This window comes from Ailuropoda melanoleuca, chromosome 19, assembly GCF_002007445.2.
Source record: "Ailuropoda melanoleuca isolate Jingjing chromosome 19, ASM200744v2, whole genome shotgun sequence".
NCBI classification, from domain to species: domain Eukaryota; kingdom Metazoa; phylum Chordata; class Mammalia; order Carnivora; family Ursidae; genus Ailuropoda; species Ailuropoda melanoleuca.
The window spans coordinates 9990058-10009257 of NC_048236.1; the positions used below are offsets into that span (position 1 = coordinate 9990058).

At 43.8% G+C, this 19200-nt stretch overlaps 1 protein-coding gene across 1 annotated transcript in view; it reads right to left on the minus strand.

The window, feature by feature from the left end:
- Nucleotides 1-4260, minus strand: part of PKHD1 (PKHD1 ciliary IPT domain containing fibrocystin/polyductin) — a 453280-nt gene extending 449020 nt beyond the window's left edge. The window contains exons 1-2 of the mRNA XM_034648265.1: nt 4133-4260; nt 3282-3444 (exon numbers count right to left, since the gene is read on the minus strand). The gene's annotated coding sequence lies outside the window, so the exon portion shown is untranslated. The remainder of the gene's footprint in view (nt 1-3281; nt 3445-4132) is intronic.
- Between the last annotated feature and the right edge of the window lie 14940 nt (nt 4261-19200).

Here is a 19200-nt window from a genome sequence, read left to right on the forward strand (position 1 = left end):
GCCCTCTTTGTTGTTTTACTTTCCTCCCTCCCTTCTGGCCTTGCTTTCTTGACCAAGAAGAGGTCCTTGACTTGTACTCATCACCTTCTAGTAGGACCCAGACCATGGGTCTTGATCATTGCTTTGATTCTCTTGATAAAGAATCAGAGAACAAGCAGACCCAGGAAGTCAACACCAGCCACGTTTTTCATCGGTTCATGTCTGACTTCTCTATCTCTGTCCCACCAACCATTCCAATTTATATCCCAGCTTCCTGAGCATGTCAGTCTAGGCCCAGTGGTTCCTGATCAGAAGCAATGCTCATCTTTTCCTGAACTTTCCTTTGGGAGGGGAACCTTTCCAGTTGAATTTAATAGCCCTGAGTATCCACCTCAAAGGACTATCAGCAGACCTAGGAAGCATCCCCAATAAGACCAGATTTAATCCACGGGACTATAGCACAATTCTGATGATAATAGTAAGCCTATTGTCTAAAAAGTATCAGAGGTTACAACAAATCTGCCATGTATCTTCAATCAGCGACAAGCAGGGTGCTTTTCCTAGTGCTGCAGCCAGCAGTACAGAGACAGGGTGGCTGGAGAGTTTGGGCTAGTAGGGAATCAACCACCCTGCCACCCTACCTGCCTGCTGAACCTCAGTTTCCACTCTGGTTCCCCCCAGTGCAGGTCAACAAGCACCCTTCAAGCCATCCTTGTGTGCTTGGCACATGAATAGTGGGAAGGAGAGGACAGACCAGGTGGGAGAAGATAATCAAAGGGGATTTCAGAATTATTGGTCATTTTTTATTTTTGTAAAGGAAAACATATTCATGAATCACTCAGCTGATTCAAAATGATGTTTTAAAGACTATGACACAGTTTCTGCCCTCAAAGCACTTGCTGTCTGGCAGGGGGGACAGAAGCATGATCAGATTAGATTACTACAGTGGGGTAAGTCTCCTGTAAAGACTTAACCATGTTTGATTTCTTGCTACTTTAGCAAAAGGTTTCCAAAACTTAATCTCATCTATTCTTGGGTAAATAGCCTAGACTAGATATTTATAATTCTCTTTGCCAGCCTAGCTGTCAAGATATTATCCAAAAGCACCCCAAATTTCTTATGGGTAGATTTACTACTCCATTCTTAACCAAAAGAATCCTAATGACTCTGGCTTCTGTGCTCTAGGAACTTCCTGGCAGTTAAGCAAGCTCTACTGTCAAAGAAATTGAGAGAAATGAGCCATTTAACATTCCAAGGCCTAAGGGAGAAGTTGTAGAACTCTACAGGGAACGGTATGCCACCTGAGAGCTTGGGAAGCCTCAAGTACTCCCCTCTGTGAGTTCCCATGTCCACCTCAAGACCCCCGAAGCTAGGCACAGATTTAAGTTTGCCAAGCAAATGCAACTTCTAGACATCTAATCATACTCCAAATTCCCTCTCATTTAGAAAATCTAAATAAAGTCTTGAGCTCAGGTCTCTGACCCAATGATAAAGACAAATATTCCTTAGAAGGTAGCCTGACCATGGTTCCCCTGCCACCACAACAGAGGTGGCCATGCCCACCCCCAGACATTGACACTGTTCCACAGGGAAGCTATTTCTACAAGAGTTTATGAAATCTTGGCACAAAAATTTTTGCCCAGGGCTATGAAGCCAACTTAGGGAGGTCAAGGGAGAAAGTCATTCTCTGACCCCTTTCTCTTGGATTCTAACACCAGTCCGAATTCCTGGGGACTAGCAACTTTAGGAAATGGGGGGACAGGGGCACATGAGAATGCACCTCACAGATCCCCAATTATGGAAATCATAATCAAGTAAGTGTCTCAATGTTGTGCTCTAAATTCATCACCACGTTTGCCAAGGCCACACTCTACAGGCTTCCCACAACCAGGGAGTGAATGGGACAGGGCTAGCAAAGCACAGGACTCCTCTCATGAAGACTGAGGCTGGAAGGCTCCAAATCAACCTTGTAGAACCTTTCTTAGACTACACAGCAGCCCAGGACGCTTCTACCCACCTCTCCTTCACTTGGGGTCAGTCTGACAGCTCTCCCAGCCTTGCCAGCTCATCCCCATTTTCTCTCTTCAGCACTTTCCCTAGTAAAATCCTGGCATTTAATCCTGTCTTAGCATCTATTTCTCAGAGGACTCAGACTAACACAGCTACAGTGGAAGAGAACACATTGGCAAGAATTTCAGACATTTTATTAGTCACCCCAGGAGCAGTGTCAATGGCGAAAATCCTTTAGATCATTTTGCAGGCTGTGGATCTTAAACAAAGGAAAGCAGAACAAAAGAGGAAGGACAAGGGAGTATTACTTTAGGAACTCTCTGAAACCAGTGTGCTTGACATCTTCCATCTGACCCTCCAGATCTACTCTCTACCTTCTCTGCTCTGCTCTGTGCCCAGGAAGGGTGACCTATGTGGACCGCTCCAGTGGGCTTCCTCACCCATTGGCTTCCGATTGGTTTCGCAAATGGAGGATACCACCAGGAGCCCAGGGGGAGGTTCAGAGAGGCAAGATGTGATAAGGATGTTTTTCTCCCAGTTATTTCCCTGCAAATCTCGGCTTCTGACAAGGCACCCTTTCCATACAACACTCTCTCTCTCTCTCTGCAAGTTCTGGTAGCCTTTCTCTTTGTCCCTTCAGGCCCAAGACTAACAGCTCCTATTATCGCTAGCTTGCATATACCACAACATCCCTTATTGCTGCTCCTAGACCTTGGCCACACCTCTAAGAATAGTCCCTGTATTAATTTTTCAGCCTGAATGTTTCATCTCCTTCCTACTGGAACCCTAACTGGTATATAAGCTCTAAGAGATAGCTAAGTTCCCAAGTGGGAAAATGTAGAGTTCCAAGTCATCAAAAATTGGATGCTACTGTAAATGTGACGTCATGAATATGCACAGGCTGGTGATGCCTGGCACCATTTGAGCTATACATGTCATTCCTAAATCAGACGCCGCATTTCTTAAGGAAAAGAATTATCTTTATTTCTCAGTACCCCCAGAACATTCTACATTGTACCTTATATAGCGTAGGCATGACAAAATGCACAGGAATGCCTTGTAAATCCATCTCAGAAAAAAACACTGAGTAGATAAAGGCCACAGAAGCCAAAATTAGATTTTAAATAGAAGCCAACAATGCTCAATGCATTTTGCTTTTTCATTTTGTCTTCATCAAACTTGTTTTTCAGATGCTCTTCAAATTATATGCATGTTTCTGAAAGAAGGCAGAGGCAGAACACAGAGCAGGACATTCACATGGCACCTTTGTCTAAGTAAAAACTTCATCTTACCTGGAGGAAGTAAGATGGGGAAGAGGAGCTCTGAAGCAAGCTTTGCTCTCTTTCTCCAGGGACACGTCCTGTGTGACCAGCGTGGAGTTATGGCCATGGAGCTGTGGCTCCGCTGTGCTGCTTCTGTGTTGGCAGACTCCTCCCCGGACAATTACCCTTTCACCTGTCTAAAACAGACCCACTGGTCCTCCTTCCTTTTCCTCCAGGCTTCCTAGCATCCCTTGTCCATGGAGAAACAGAACTAAAGCAATGGTATTCTCTCTGGCTTAATATCATATTCCTAATTAAATGGAGATTCTAATTTAAAGGAAAACAGTTACTCCAATTTGGTGGGGGGAAACAAATCTGTTCCACCAGAGGGTCTAAGGTATGAGTGACATACCTGCTTCATAATTTCTTCAGACAAGTTTTCTTTCCCACTAAGTAAAATTACTCAAAAGTAATTTGTCATGATTGCCTCTGCCCTTCTTCAGTTTTGCTCATTATATTATTTTGATAACAATGACCCCACTTACCCAGAAGCCAAATTGTAGTGACCTCTATCATCTCCATGAGAGTCCTGAAAACCAACAAGGCCCCTGGAGGGCACAGATGAAAGCAACTTACAAAGCCTGCACGCTTGGGAGTAACATTGAACTGTAGGAGTTCCTCACACAAATGAGCAGAGCTGAAGGGCGACTCTCCCATCATAGGGTCTGAAGGCACATGGTGCTATATGCCTCAATCGTCCTCAGGGCATCATTGGATTATAACATTCCACACAGCTGGGTTCATACCAACAAAACAGCAATCAGAAAGCAGTGAAATCAAGTCCATATCTAAGTGTAGGGTGGCCACCTCTCCCCACTTACCCTGCCTAGGACCTTTTCCAGGACCTGGGAGACTTCCAGTGCTAAAACAGGGCAAGTCCCAGAAAAACCAAGATGGTTGATCATCCTACAGCTAAGAAAACAGGGAAATGAGTATAATGCACGTTAGATCTTATTCTAGAAAAATTAAATATTTTATAAAATACATTGGCACTCAAAGGGGGTAGACTTCAGTTGCTCATAAAATTCATTTATGCAGAGTAACTCGATGCTTGTCATGTTGGATAAAATAGATGTTGCAATATCCAATGTCTTCCAGACTGCAGAAACTTCCTTTGCTCTGAATTTGGAGCATCTGTGAGAGATGGGGGCAAAACAGCATATGTCAGTTTCTGAATTACAGTAAAGCTCCTTCTCCCCGGGTTCAGCAGAATTTAAAATAAATCATCCCAGCAGGGAGCAAAAACACAAAGCAATTAATTTTTTTCTCGTTTGATACCATGTTACTCTCTGAGTCCAAAAGCCCAGCTGAGATTTCAGAAGTGTAGCTCACACTTAGTTTTAAAATTATGTGACACTAAAGTCATACATTTCTGCAGTCGTAGAATGCTTGCTTTAGCAGCAGAATGTTATGATACTGTCAAGTTCTGTGTCTTAGGGGAAATTGTTTTAAAAATGGAAGAAGCGTTTGCCCCTTCTCCAGCAAATGTTACACAGCTGACAAAACAGCACAGAGTGCAACACCTAATACGAGGGACATAGAAGTGATAAACAGGAGGGGATTCCAAAAATCTAGAAAGAAGAGTGCCTTCAGAATTCAACAATAAAAACAACAAGTTAATGGATCAAATGACTCAGTAGGACTTAAGGCTATTCATGTATCTGAAGAAAACCATTCAGATGGCCTATTTGTGAAGATATATAATGTGACAGTTCTATGAAAATGGTCACAAATTCTTTGTCAGCTATCTCACTGGAAGGAGAGTCCATGTCTCTCACCTCCTGAAGCCGGAGGGGCTTGTTGCTCACTTAAAACTAATAGAAGGCGTCAGAAATGATGTTGCCTGACTTACGAGGCTAAGTCAGAAAACACAATGCAATTTTGCCTTGCATGTTGGAACACTGATGCTCGGAGCTCTGAGTCCCCCTCCGTGGAAATCCAACTACTCCGGGGCCACCATGCTGTGAGGAAGCCAAGCCACAGAGAGACACTTCCTGAAGGTACTCCAGTTGGCGGTCCCAGACACCACACCCATGAGTGAATGGACATTCTCACCATTCCAGACCCCAGGCACCCAGTCACTGCCAACCTTTGAGTCTTCCTGTCTGAGACCTCACACATCATGTATTAGAGACAAGCCATCCCTGCCATGCCGTTTCCACAGTCTTGATTCACAAAACCTGTGAGTATAATAAAGTGGCTGCTGTCTATGCAGCAATGGCAACCCGAATCATCCCTTAAAGCTTGGAAATAGGTGAGCCCAGGGACAAACACTTACTTGATCCACTAAGCTCTGAACTAAGCTCTGAACTAAGAACTAACACTCCTGTTACCTCACTGTTAATTCCTACTCATCCTCAGATCTCTAAATGACTACCCCAAAGAGAGTTTTCCTCCTAGACTAGATGAGGTTCCCCTACTCTATACACTTGTTAAATCTTTACTTCTTCATTATAGCATGTAATCCAATTATACCTAAATAATTATTATGGAAGTATTAAATTCTGTATGCATTGTTATTGATGTAGGTGAAATGGATTTCTTTTTCTCCAGTCACTGTCTTCAGGCATGCTCATCAAAAATTTTTTATTGCTTTTTAATAACACCTCAGGCATATCTCATAGCTTGCAGCTTATATCTACTTGTTAAAACAAATCCAGTCCAGGTTAAATGTGAATAAAGCGTGCAGTTGAGTTAATAGTATTATATCAACATCAATTTCCTAGTTTTATAAAGGTTCTATAGTTATGTATGATGTTACCATTAGGGAAACTTTTAAACTATTTTAAAATAAAAGTATAGTTTAAAAAAAATCCAGTCCATCTTAATGTGTTCCACGTTGCATGGAGAAAGTTGCATCAGGTATGTAACTGATGCCCTTAAACATTCAAATCCTATATCCAGTCCCCAAATCTGACTCCATGCCACCAAGCAAACATTTTGGCTCTCAGGTACAGGTGTAAAGGGAGAGCTACACCAGCCAGGATCTGCCATACCACAAGCAAATCAATGAGTATTGGAGGATAACAGAGCAGTCGCTTAGGATTTAGTGAAGGAAAACCCAGCTGAAAAGTGGAGGTTCCTTGGTATGCCGGCCAATCAGGTTTCTGAACAGTGCTACATCCTGAACTTCGGTGATATGCCTGGCAGAGTTCTACTGCCCATGAACGCTTTTCTGAATGCCAGCCAGTCTTTCGCAGGTGGGACACCCAGTCTCACCACACACTGAGGAAGCCTTTTTGTTTTGGTACACCATACTTGATACACCATAGGCATTCAACAAAAAAAATAATAGATGGCTGAATGGATGGATGGATAGATGAAGAGATAAATTAATAAAGCCACAAACCAGGAACAAGATTTACAGCAACACATTTGCTATGTAGACTATCTGAGGCACTGAGGCATCATGCTGGGAACATTTACGTCCTAAAAATAATGCCTGATATATTTTTTTTTACTTTTTCAAGATTTTCTCTTTTTTTTTTTTCCACACATTTACTCATATAATCCCTACTAAAGTCCTCTGGGTTATTGTACCCATTTATTGTGACTCCGGAAATAGGAAGTAAGCTCTTTAAAAGTCAGAGTTAATTAATGTAGAATAAGGACTGGAAACCAAAATCCCTGGACCCCAATGTGTTTCCCCAACGGAAATTGGTATACACTTGCTGCGAGAACTGGTAGACACCAATGCCAATGAGGTAGGCTTAGGGCCGACATGGTGGAATGAGATGCACTTCAAAAGTAACTTCTCCCCTAGCCCCCTGACTATCCCCGGTGCAGACAGGGCAGCAGTCCCTCGGCAGCAGTCCCTTGGCAGCAGTCCTGAAGAACTGGACCTACAAGGAAAACGTGTGTCATTAACTGCAGTTGCTCGTTTGTCACTTAATGAAGAAATTAAATTGGGAGACGGAAAATCCAAACTTCTGACTCTAATTCGATCCTATTAAGCAAAAAAAGCAAATGTTGATTGAGTACCAGTGACGTCACACTAGATGCTGTGAGGGCCACAGCAAGCCTCTGCCCTCCAGGAGCTTTCAATCTACTTGAAAAAAATAGAACACTTACCAACCAGGCAACATAAGGCAGGATGTTGGAAGCGCCCTAGAAGAGGAATGAGTGATAAATCCAGAGTAATCACTTCAGGGAGGCCTTTGGAGCCGCTGACACCTATGTGAGATGTGGTGAGATTTCTACAGAGAGAGAGGAGAAAGACTGTTTCTTTGAAAAGAAATGGAAATCCAAAAGTACCTTTAAAAGCTACAGAGAAGCAAAGCAAAATAAAGCTGCAGACCAGGGCAGGGCCAGCTGGTCTCGGGAAAGGCTGCAGTGCACAGTTTAAACATATGGTCGTTGAAGCTTACCCGTGTGGTGTGGACATCCCAGCCACAACCCTGTGCTTTATGAGCGATTTCTGTGGTCACATCCAACAGCTAAACTGCCATGAACAGTACAGCGATACATGCAGCAAAAAGAAACAAAAGATCTTTGTCTATGAAAAAAAAGTAACTTGTGTTACATTTTTAAATAGTAGGTTGGTATATGGAGAAAAAGATCATTGGAAGAAAGGTGCAACTTGATGGGATCCAGCTTTGACTGGCTCCCTAAACCTGAGGCAAAGGACTGCCCTCCTCAGTCTCCACAAACCTGTTCTCTTTGTCCATCTGTCTGGGGTCACAGCCCACTCCCGAGTAATGCCGCGTTTGGGCGGCTCCTGCGGTACTGGGCCCACACTCACGTTGGGCAGCACCTCCCACTTTCTTCTTGGCTTCACATCCTGTGTCGCTCAGCCAGCCCCACCACCACTCCTGACCAAAGCTGCAGGGAAATGGTTATATTGGGCTCTTTATTTTGATATTACCTGTACATACCAGTAGCATCACCTTGAGAAATAAACGATTTCTCTATACCTTTGCAATTTAGACCTGGATAACCCCGCTCGGATCCCCAAAATATGTTGAGCAAAATGGGTTCATTGTGGGGGTAGAAGCAGAGCCTCGGCAGATTCAAAATCGGCAAAATTCTGATCGCTATAGAATAATCTCCAACTTTTTCATATTTAAAAATCAAGCAAGCAAATAAAACTTTTTTAAAGCGAGAGAGAGTGAGAGTGCTTGAGCAGGGAGGGGCAGAGGGAAAAGGAGAGAGAGAATCTCAAGGAGGTTCCATGCCCAGCCTGGAGCCTGATGCAGGGCTTGATGGTCACCCCAGACCCTGAGATCATGACCTGAGAGGAAATCAAGAGTAGGACGCTTAATCAACTGAGCCACCCAGGCAGCCCCGCAAGAAAATAAACCTTAATCAGAGAAGACACTCATTGATTATTTTCAGTTAAAACAAATGGAATATATGAGAAAGTGGAGTCCGTGCCATGGTGACACACTTCAAACCTGGAATTAAAATCAGATCTTCCAGGCCTGGGTTTTCAGACAGTCCCTCAGAAATAGACAAATTATCCTTATCAACCTGAAATGTGAACCTGTGTACAAAGCCATCACTCCTCATTCATTAATTCATCCAACAAAAACTTAGTGGGTGTCTGGGGAAGATGAGCACATCTGTGTGGCTCAGACGTGCCCTAAGAGGTTGAGAGAGACACAGACAGGTGGGATGGGCCACCTCGTGAAGAGCACTTTTCTCCTATAGGCTTTGGAAAGCAGCCGATGCTTTTCAGGCATCAAACGACATCAACTGACAGAAAGGGTAACTGGCAGCTGTGTAGACTGGCCGAGGGGAAAATGGATGTTGGAAGAGATGTAATGAGGCCTTGGGAATGATTCAAGGAAAATGGACTAATAGGAAAACAGTGGTTCCCTGAACTCCAGCAGCAGCCAGAGGAGAGATTTCTGAAAGGAATTTCTGCTACAGATCCAGGAGAACTTGACCAATGACATAATGTGACAGAAAGAGATATCAAAGATGAGTCTGGGGTTTCCAATTTGGGCTGTTGGACAGAAGGCGGTATGATGACTGAGACATATGGTGGAAGCTATTGATGCCCAGCTCAGATCCCCTTCACCAGGCTGGTGCACCTGTCCCTCTGCTGCTGCATGTAGGTTCCCTTGTAGCTGTGCCCATCTCCAGAGAATCACCTTCAGTCGCCACCTTGCCCAGAATGCCTGGGAGATTACACCCATCCCCCAAAGCAACCCAAAGCTATTGACAGATGGATGTGGAGTTCCAAAGGCCAGCTTTGGATCAAAAAGGGCTTTGTGGTAACGTGGTACTCCAGAGCTCCCTGAGGGATCAGGCTCACCCACATCTTTGCATGCCTTCCAGGATCCTCAATCCCATTCCTTTACACATCATCACCTGAGATCACCCCTCAATAAGCACCTTGCCCAAGGGTATCACTGGCTCTGCTTCTTGGGAACCTGACCTAACACAGGCAACAAGATAATTGGAAGGAGAAGATAAGTTAGAGGCAAAGTGATTATTTTAGCTTGAGATGCTTCCAGAGAGCGTAGCATTTACAAGAAAAAAGGAATCTGGAATCAAGAATCAGACAAACATGGCTTCCAATCGACGACTTCCTAGTCTTGCAGTCTTGGAAAAGTTGAGGTGTGCTGAGGTCTCTCCCACTGCAGGGTGGAGACCAAAGCCCATCACCTTCACCTTCACCTTGAGCAGCTCTCTCATTCTACCGAAGTTCAAATATTACCACTTGCTATGTGTACCTGGGAGTGAAAAATTGGGGAAAGCACTGCTTAACCTCTGCAGCCCTGACTCCCCATTTGTGAAATGGAAATTCTTACATTCCAACTCCAGGGGGTAGTCATGAAGACGAGATGGGAAAACCTAGTATAGTTGAGTCAAGAGTTAGCCCCAATAAATACAGTGGTCATTAGTATTACCACCCAGTGGGTCGTCCAGGAGGCACCATGGCTCAGAGAACATCTGAACGGATGTTGGCTACTGGGCTCTTATCCAAATGCTCATTTCTTTCCTCTTCCTTCTTGTTAAAAGGAAGCAGGAGAGAGTCTGTCAAGTGTGACAGAGCTTTGATTATTCTCTCTGGGGCCTTCATGTATTTTTTACACGCAGTTGGAGGTGGAAGGATGGAGGAGAGGTGGGGAAAACGAATGAAACCAGGATCTCTCTCTAACACTGCCCTGCACTTCCAGTGTTCTTGTGAGTCATGCCCTTCATCTCAGAACTCTGATGGCACTGGACATGCCTTATTTATGGACAGCAACTGCTATAGAACTTCAAAGAGGGCACCCCGCCAAGCCAGAGACGTGGCAGGAACACTCTGAAACACGAAGTTCTCAAATGCAGTATGGAAGGGACCGTACACAGCACCTTCTGGGATCCAGCTCTGAACCATGCCAAGAATGCCCAGCTGTCTGTCCCTCCTAACTCTGTGCATAGATGGCCAAACCCTGTAGGTCAATCCCAGAAGTGTGCCTTTCAGCCAAGGCAGGTGATGCAAGAGGGCTTTCTTTGACTTTCTGCCACCCTCTGACAAACTCTCATATTTATCAGATTAATCCATGGCCCTTAGAGACCATGACTTACAGAAAATAAAAAATATCTAATTCTTACCTTAAGTTCCAAAAAAAAAAAAAAAAAAAAAAAAAAAAAAAAAAAACAGCAGAAGAAAGAAAAAGCCAGTGTGGTAGACTGAACTGATTGAATAACACCCCCCCAAGATATCCACACTCTCATCCCCAGAACCTGTGACTGTGTTACCCTACATAGCAAAAGGGACTTTGCAGATGTGGTTAAGAATCCCAAGATGGGGAGGCTCTCCTGGACCATCCATGTGGGCCAATGTTTCACAAGGGTCCCTAGGAGGATCACGGTCAGTAGTAGAAGTGACAGTGGAAGCCAAGTTGATGTGACACGAGAAAGGGGCCAGAAGCCGAGGCATGCAGGTGACCTTTAGAAGCTAAAAACAGCAAGGACACAGATGTTCCCCTCAGAACCTCCAGCAGGGACCGGCACTGCAAACACCTAGACTTGATGATTTTGGACCTCAGACCCGCAGAGCTGGATGATAAAAAATCCGCGTTGTTTTAAGCTCCTAGGTTTGTGGTACTGCTACAGCAGCCACAGGAAACTCACACAGCCCGGAAGGTTGTCTTTGGGTGCTGTTAAAGTGTGTTCCTCTTGGAAGACGATGCAATTATACATAAAACATAGTGAGCTCCTTAGATCCTGAGTTACCCCTTCAATACTTCACCATCTCTCTCCTCCTGCCTCCTTTATTTTTAAAAAAAATTTTAATTTTATTTATTTGACAGCGAGAGAGAGAGCACAAGCAGGGGAAGTGGCAGGCAGAGGAGAGGGAGAAGCAGGCCCCCCATGGGGCAGGGAGCCCGATCAGGACTCTATCCCAGGACCCTGGGAAAACGACCTGAGCCGAAGGCAGACACTTAACCGACTGAGCCACTCAGGTGCCCCAGCTCCTGTATCCTTTAAAAGGACCAAAAATATTCAAGGAGCAGGTACTCTGATATTTAAGTGAAACACACACACACACACACAAAGGCTAGAAAAAATTTTTTTTCACTTAAGAGCAGGGGAGGTACAAATTTTTATGTACACATATAAATAAAAAAGACGGGAAGGATATGCATGTCTAAAGACTAATAGTTAACTTTTGAGCAGTAAGATTATGGGTTATTCTTTTTTTCTTCATTTTGTTTACCTGAATATTCTTATTCCAAAACAAATGTATTGTATCATAAAGATTTTTAAGTGATATCCTGTATGAGAACAGTATTATCTTTTTTGTGACTTTAAAAGATTCTGTTTTGTAGAAACTGCCACGGTCATATCCCAAATTTAGGACAATTGCACAGAGAATCCAGGATCTAACTGGACCCACTGGAGGGCAATATTGAGCCCCTGAAGATGAACACAGGACCAGACTGCTGGGAACAAATGACAATTAGGAAAAGATAGCCATTCAAAATGTAAAATTTTAGGCCCCTCAGTGCCCAACCTGGCCCAAAATATCTTCCCACCAATCAACCCCACGGGGCAGCATTAGAGCAATTTCTTTAATTTGAAAATGATTTTAAAAGGATATTCTGTGCATCTGAAAAATTTAGAAAGACAATCCTTAAAAAAAAAAAAAACAAGTTTAGTGGACAAATAAGTTTGGAAAATGCTGAGTTATCCCCTTCCTTAAAAACATACAAAGTAGATTGAGTTATTAAAGCCTCTGAGAAGTCCTGCAGAAAGGAATCCTATTTAAGATGTTCAAGTATCTCACAAATACTTCATCACAGATCCATTGTTTTGCTTGAAACTAGGATTTCTGAACATTCTTGGGAATTTGTAACAAGAAATATATATTTGGGGGGGTGCCTGGGTGGGTCAGTCAGTTGAACATCCAACTCTTGGTTTTGGCTCAGGCCATCATCTCAGGGTGGTGAGATCGAGCCCCACATCAGGCTCTGCACTCAGCGTGGAGTCTGCTTGGGATTCTCTCTCTCCTTCTGCCCCTTCCCCCACTCACAGTCTCCCTCCCTCCCTCCCTCTCTCTTTCTCTCTCTCTCTTTCAAATAAATTTAAAAAAAAAATTTTTTTAAAGAATATATATTTGGTCTTCTCATTTCTGGCACAGAACTCATAAAATCCTTGGAATTTCCTCAGTAATAAGAGCAATAAAGGTCATATGAAATTCATAACAAACCTCTTTCAGTTACATCTGACTTGACCTTATTGAGATAAGTTTTGGAAAGCACCTAGGAATGGGGGCTGGTTGCCAAGGGAACCAATCTTGTGATTAGAGGGTTGCAACTTCCGGTTCCACTCATTTGACATCCAGAAAGGGGAGAAGGGCTGGGGAGGGAGTTCAATCACCATGGCCAGTGATTTAATCAGTCATGACTAAGTAATGAAGCCTCCATAAGACCCCAAAATAACAGAGTTCAGGTAGCTTCCAGGTTGGTGGAGATGTGGGGGAGAGTGGTGCCCTCAGACAGAACATGGAAGCCCCCTGCCTCTTCCCACATGCTTGCCCTATGCATCTCTTCCATCTGGCTGCTTCTGAGTTATGTCCCTTTATAATGAATTGGTAATCTAGTAAGTAAAATGTTTCTCTTGAGTTCTGTGAGCTACCCTAGCAAATTAATTGAATCCAAGGAGGGGATCATGGGAACTTCTGATTTATAGCCAGCTGGTCAGAACTACGGGTAATAACCTGGATTTGCAATTGGCATCTAACGTGGGAGCAGTCTTATGGGACTGAGACTTTCACCTGTGGGATCTGACACTATCTCTAGCTAAGTAGTATCAGAATTGAGTTAAATTGTAGGACCACCCAGCTAGTATGACAGAATGGCTTGATGTGGGAAAAACCCACACATCTGGTGTCAAAATGAAGTAATGTCATAGTGAAGTGTTGAGAGTAAGTACCCAGGAGAATGTTTTCCCATCTCATCTGGTGTAGAGAGTTAAAAGCCAAAAGTCCCAGTATGTTCCTTGAGAGAAGCAATATATTCCACAAACACCAGTTGGGATTTCGGAAATTGATTTTTCTGTGGTTTGGTAGAGTTTCATCATTTCTGGGCCTAGGTGCCTGGTCCACAACTACCCTTCTAACTACTCATATATCCTTTATTTACCAAAGAACTTATGAGAGGGACTAGGAGCAGAGAGATTTGATCTTAAAAGTCCTGGCATGTAGGACCAATGCAAGAGCTTACAGACATTCTGGGAAGTAGGCAGTGGCACCATTGTTTTCTACAAATAGGACTCTTCTCATGGAACTCTAAGCTGGGGGGACCCCACGTGTTTAAATATACTTCTACAAAGAGGTGATCAAATTGAGGTGTGCTGGCTCCAATGCGTCTCTTCAGATGATCCATCTCCATCACTGGGGGAAACTGAGGCAGCTTAGCAAAGTCATCATCACTAGGGAGCCCATTAGCAAGATCCATTCCCTGAGGATATGGGGCATCAAAAGGAAGGGGGTTAGGTCTAGAAGAGAAAGAGTGTGGCTAGCTAGATCTACACTAGCAATGGTGGGAGGGAAAAGGAGCCTGGGGGGGAGGAGGGGAAGGGAGGAGGGGATCAGGGAGGTTGTAAGGCAAAACGTAGTCATGGGTCGGGGCACCTGGGTGGCTCAGTCAGTTAAGTGTCCAACTCTTGATTTCAGCTCAGGTCCTGATGTCAGGGTTGTGAGATTGAGCCCCCTGTCAGGCTCCACACTGGGTGTGGAGTCTGCTTGAGATTCTCCCTCTCCCTCTTCCCCTCCACATCCCCCGACACTCTCACATGCCCACACTACCTCGCTCTAAAAGTAAATAAATAAATATTAAACAAAAACATAGAAAGGGTATTCAAAATCAGAGAAGTGACATCCATTCATCCATGTCTTTGCTGATCTCCTAGGCTGGGAGTCCAGAGGATATTCAAATTATCCGTCTATCAGTAATCAATGTCAATATTATTAATATCAATCACCTAGTCCCATCCCCTCATTTTAATGATGAGGGAAATGAGGCCCGGGGATAGCAAATGACTTGTCCAAGATCACACAGCTGACAAGGGGCAAAGCCAGGCCCAGCCCCAAGGCCTTCCCATTATACCCTTACTTTATCTTAAATGGGCCCCCTTCCCTATCAGAGGCACTTGACAAATGGAAACTCTGAGGCATACTGTATGTGATTTTTCTTAGGCTTTTTTTAATAAGCCTGAGCCTCAGTTTGCCACCACACTTTAAGGAGGAGCTGTTTTCCCAGTTCTCCATCTCAGGCACAAGGCAAGTTCATTCTAATAGTTGAGGTATCAGGATAGGGAGCAGACCATACTGAAATCAATGCCCCTCAACTTGAGCCCAGCTGAACCCCAAAGGATGGTGCCCAGACAAGGTTGGGCCCCTTTAATGCAATGTAAGGCCCAGAACAAATCATTCTCTCAGCTTCCCCCTCATTGCCCCAAACTCTCCCTAACAATGTGTTTATGCAGGTGAAATTTGGATCAAATGAGCTCCAAGTACTGAGTTAAATAACCCAAGGACACATGAAATAGCACTCAAGGGGAACGGGTGGGAATGGAGAGAAGCCATCCCACCTGGCTGGTTTGTCTCGATGATTATGGGCTGCACAGGGGAAGTGAGGGAGGACATGGGCCTGGAATTTTGTTAGCATCCCCCAGGGGTTGCTATTTGTGTGTTTTGCTTTTTAGCTCTAGCTGGTTGACTCCTCAAATCCCTGCCCAAGCCCTGGGTCACCAAATCAATACCCACTCCCCTCTACAGGTTTGGGATCTAAGAAAGTCACCCAATTTGAGGAAGGCAACTGTAACAAAGGGGTTGGGCCAAGTAAAGAGCCACACAGAGCCTCCTGGACAGTGATTGAAGGACACTGACCTAAATTAGGAACTAGACGAGGTTCACCTTTCTGACCTCCCACCTCCATCTTTCTTCCTCTTCTCCCATCCCCTCAGCCCCACACTTGCTCTTAAAAAGTCTATCAGCTAGAGCCCTTCTCCCAGGGTCTTTCAAAAGATATGCATATGTGCACCATCAGCTGAGAACACCTTCTAGAAAATGACCTTTGTTTGCTCTACCCCTCTATCCTCAGGACCCTCTTGGGGTCTGATCCACTCTGAACACATGAAGGCAGAGAAGCTACTGCAGAGAAGACAAAAGATCTTACTTTGACTCCTGCTTCAGCATGAACATAGGCAAATCCCTCAATCTCTCTGCCTTCCAGATTCCTCCTTTGCCAGATGAAGGTGATTTTTCTTTGAAAGATCAGATTAGAAATAACTGTGATATACTTTGCAAACTGTAAAGTGCCCTCAAATGCAAAGAATTGGTCTTATTGGAATATTTTACTAAGACGTATTCATGTATAATATGTGTGATTTTAAAAAAAGAGAGAGACAGATGGTCCTAGGAATGAAGGTATTAATGATATGTTTCAAAGCCAAAGGATAATTAGCAAGAAAATGAGTACAGTGATACTAATATGTGTTCAGTTAATTTTGATAAACTATTAAACATAAATAGATTTTGTAATTGAAATTATGAAATATTTCCTAATTCTTTCATATTTCATATTTATGAAATAATATTTATAAGATAGTTTCCTAATTCAAATTTAAATAAATTTCATATATTTCAAATTAGATTGGAAACTAAATTGAAATGAAATTAAAATGTTTCAAGGAAAGGAAAAAATAAGATTAGATGAAACAAATAATTAATTTTTTAAAGTGTGAGTTGTTATCATTTTGGTAATTCACTTCCTTGGAAAGTTGAAGTTGGAGGTATCTGACTGCACTCCGCCCCCAACCCCACCAGAAGACCCCCTTTCACCCCAGTGCCTCATGACTCATCACTTCTCTTTGGAGCCTTCTTATCCCCTACATACACTTGACAGCCATCGGCATGGCTTCTCAAGGGCAGCACAAGATGCCTGAAACGTGATCCCAGCCTGCTGTCCTGGGACAGTTGTTCACAGTGGAAAAAATCTCCCTGTGGTATTCCGCCCGATTGGCAGCCTCTGCTGAGGAAGGGGGAAAATTTGCAAGGGATTTGGTGGCATGTGGCCTTCTTGCCCCCACCTGCTCCCACTCCTCCCAAAGGGAGGCAGCTGCCTGTTCTCAGAACACACCATCTCCTCCCCAAGAATTAAGATCTGATTGTACTCCCAGGTGCTTTTCAGTCAAAAACTGACTAGAGAAGCCATATGGAAGACCCCAGCACAAGCAAGATATTCATTCCTGGCAAACAGCGGCTACAAAGAAACCTGAATGCAACCAGAGTGAATCATGCTAAGCTGTTGAACGCAACCAAATTTGAATTTAAAACAAAATTTAACAAGACGACCCATTGAACCAGTTGAAAAAGAAAAAAGAAGGTGCAGACGAGGAAACAGGACTTGATTTCTCGCTTACACTCGTCTACACTGAACTTTTTACAATAAACATATCATTTAAAAAATATTTTAAATAAAAAAAGTGGAAAAAAATAAGCCAAAAACAAATGCATAGTTTCCTACAACTGTTAATACAGAATGAAACAAAGATACAGTGATATCAAAATGTTCAAATAACTGTAGGAAGATCTGTGTTCAGTTGAAGGCATTTCCGTTAGCCCTGTGCTCTTCATTTCTTGGACTATGTGTCCCTCTGCCCCCACGTAACACTAAATGACTGTGGTCTGAGCACAGATCCAAAAGCTTCGAGAAAAAATTGCTCCCACTTGCAGCTGGGTTAGGCGACTGTCACCATCCCCTCACATCTTCTTCACAGCCAGTTGGTCGTTGGGGAAGACTCAGAGGTGATGAAGCAGGGAAACCTGAAAACAGAGCTCAGTCAAGAGACAGAGTTGAAATAATGTCCAGACTAACCCTGGTGGGAGGGTCCCTGGTAGGACTCAACAGAAAGTTTAAGGGTCCAGTTGGAGATTGAGAGTACTCTGACGCTTAGTCTAGAAGTGACTTAGCAAACAAGTCTTCCCAGAGAGAAACAAGCGTAAATCTAGAACCATAAAAATGTTCGATGAATTTTTGGTCTCACAGGTGCAACCTGATACTGGTTTTTGTTTATAACCTACCGCCATGGCTTCATGTACTATCTATGTGCCGATGACTCAACTATTCTGAGCTCCTGACCCGAATATCCAGCTGCCAACACTGTATTTCCACTCCTCTATCTCCCAGACATGCAAAACTCAGCAAGTCCAGATACTTTGAGCCCTTGATCTTCTGCCTGAAATCTCTTCCTTCTCCAGGGTTTTCTGTTTCCAGGAATAGAACAACCATTCACACAGGTACTCACACTAGAAACCTTAGATTCATTCTCGACGCAGTTCAGCTTCCCATTTCTAATGATCACCAGTTGTTACACTTTTAGCCTCTTCACTGTCTCAAAGGCACCCCCTTTCTCCATCCCCACTGCCACAGCCCTAATCCAGGCTACCACTCTCTGTCCCCCAAACTACTGCAAGTTCCTCCTACCCTGTGACCCCAATGCCACATTTACTCTCCCCATCTTTCACAAATCTCCAAAGCAATCTTTTTTCAATGGAAATCTGACATTCATCACCTTAAAATCATTCAGTGGCTTCCCAATAAAGTCCAGAATTTGTAATGGAACCTACCTGCTCTTCCTTTTTTCACGCACTTAACAAATGTTTACGAGGACGACTGTGTGCCAAGCACTACCCAAGCATTGGATATAATAGTGAACAAAACAGACAAAAAAAACCCTTACCTTCTTTGAACCTACAGTCTAGTGGGAAAGAGTGAAAATAAACAAGGACAGTGAGTAAAATATATAACAGGTTAGATTGTGTTAAGTGCCAAGGAAGAAAATTAAGGAAGGGAGAGATGAAATGTCAGGATAGGGACTAAAATTTGCGATAGGAAAGGGAAGGAAGTCCCCAGATGAAGACACAAAGAATGAAGAACAAGCCCACAGATGGCTCAGGGGCAAGAGCTCCTGTCAGAGGAACAGCGAGGGTAAAGTCCCTGAGAGAGGCATTGGCTTGGTCTGTTCAATGTTTAAGATTTATTTATTTATTTGAGAGAGAGAGGGCACAAGCGGGAAGGCGGAGGAAGAGGGAGAGAAAATCTCGGGCAGACTCTACACTGAGCATGAAGCCTGATACAGAACTCAATCTCATGACCCTCAGATCATGACCTCAGCTAAAACCAAGAGTTGGACGCTCAACCAACTGCACCACCCAGACACCCCCGTTCAATGTTTAATGAGCAGGCCAGTGGGACCAAAGTAGAGTAAGAAAGATGAGCTCAAGGAGTGACGGTTGGGAGACAGGGAGGTGTGGCAAATTGTATAGGACCTGTGGGTCATCAAAGCACAAGACCTTGACTTACCCTAAGATGGGAAGAAGTAAAGGGTCATGAGCAGAAGAATGATTTATAAGCCCCCATATGTACCAGGCACCATTGTAGGC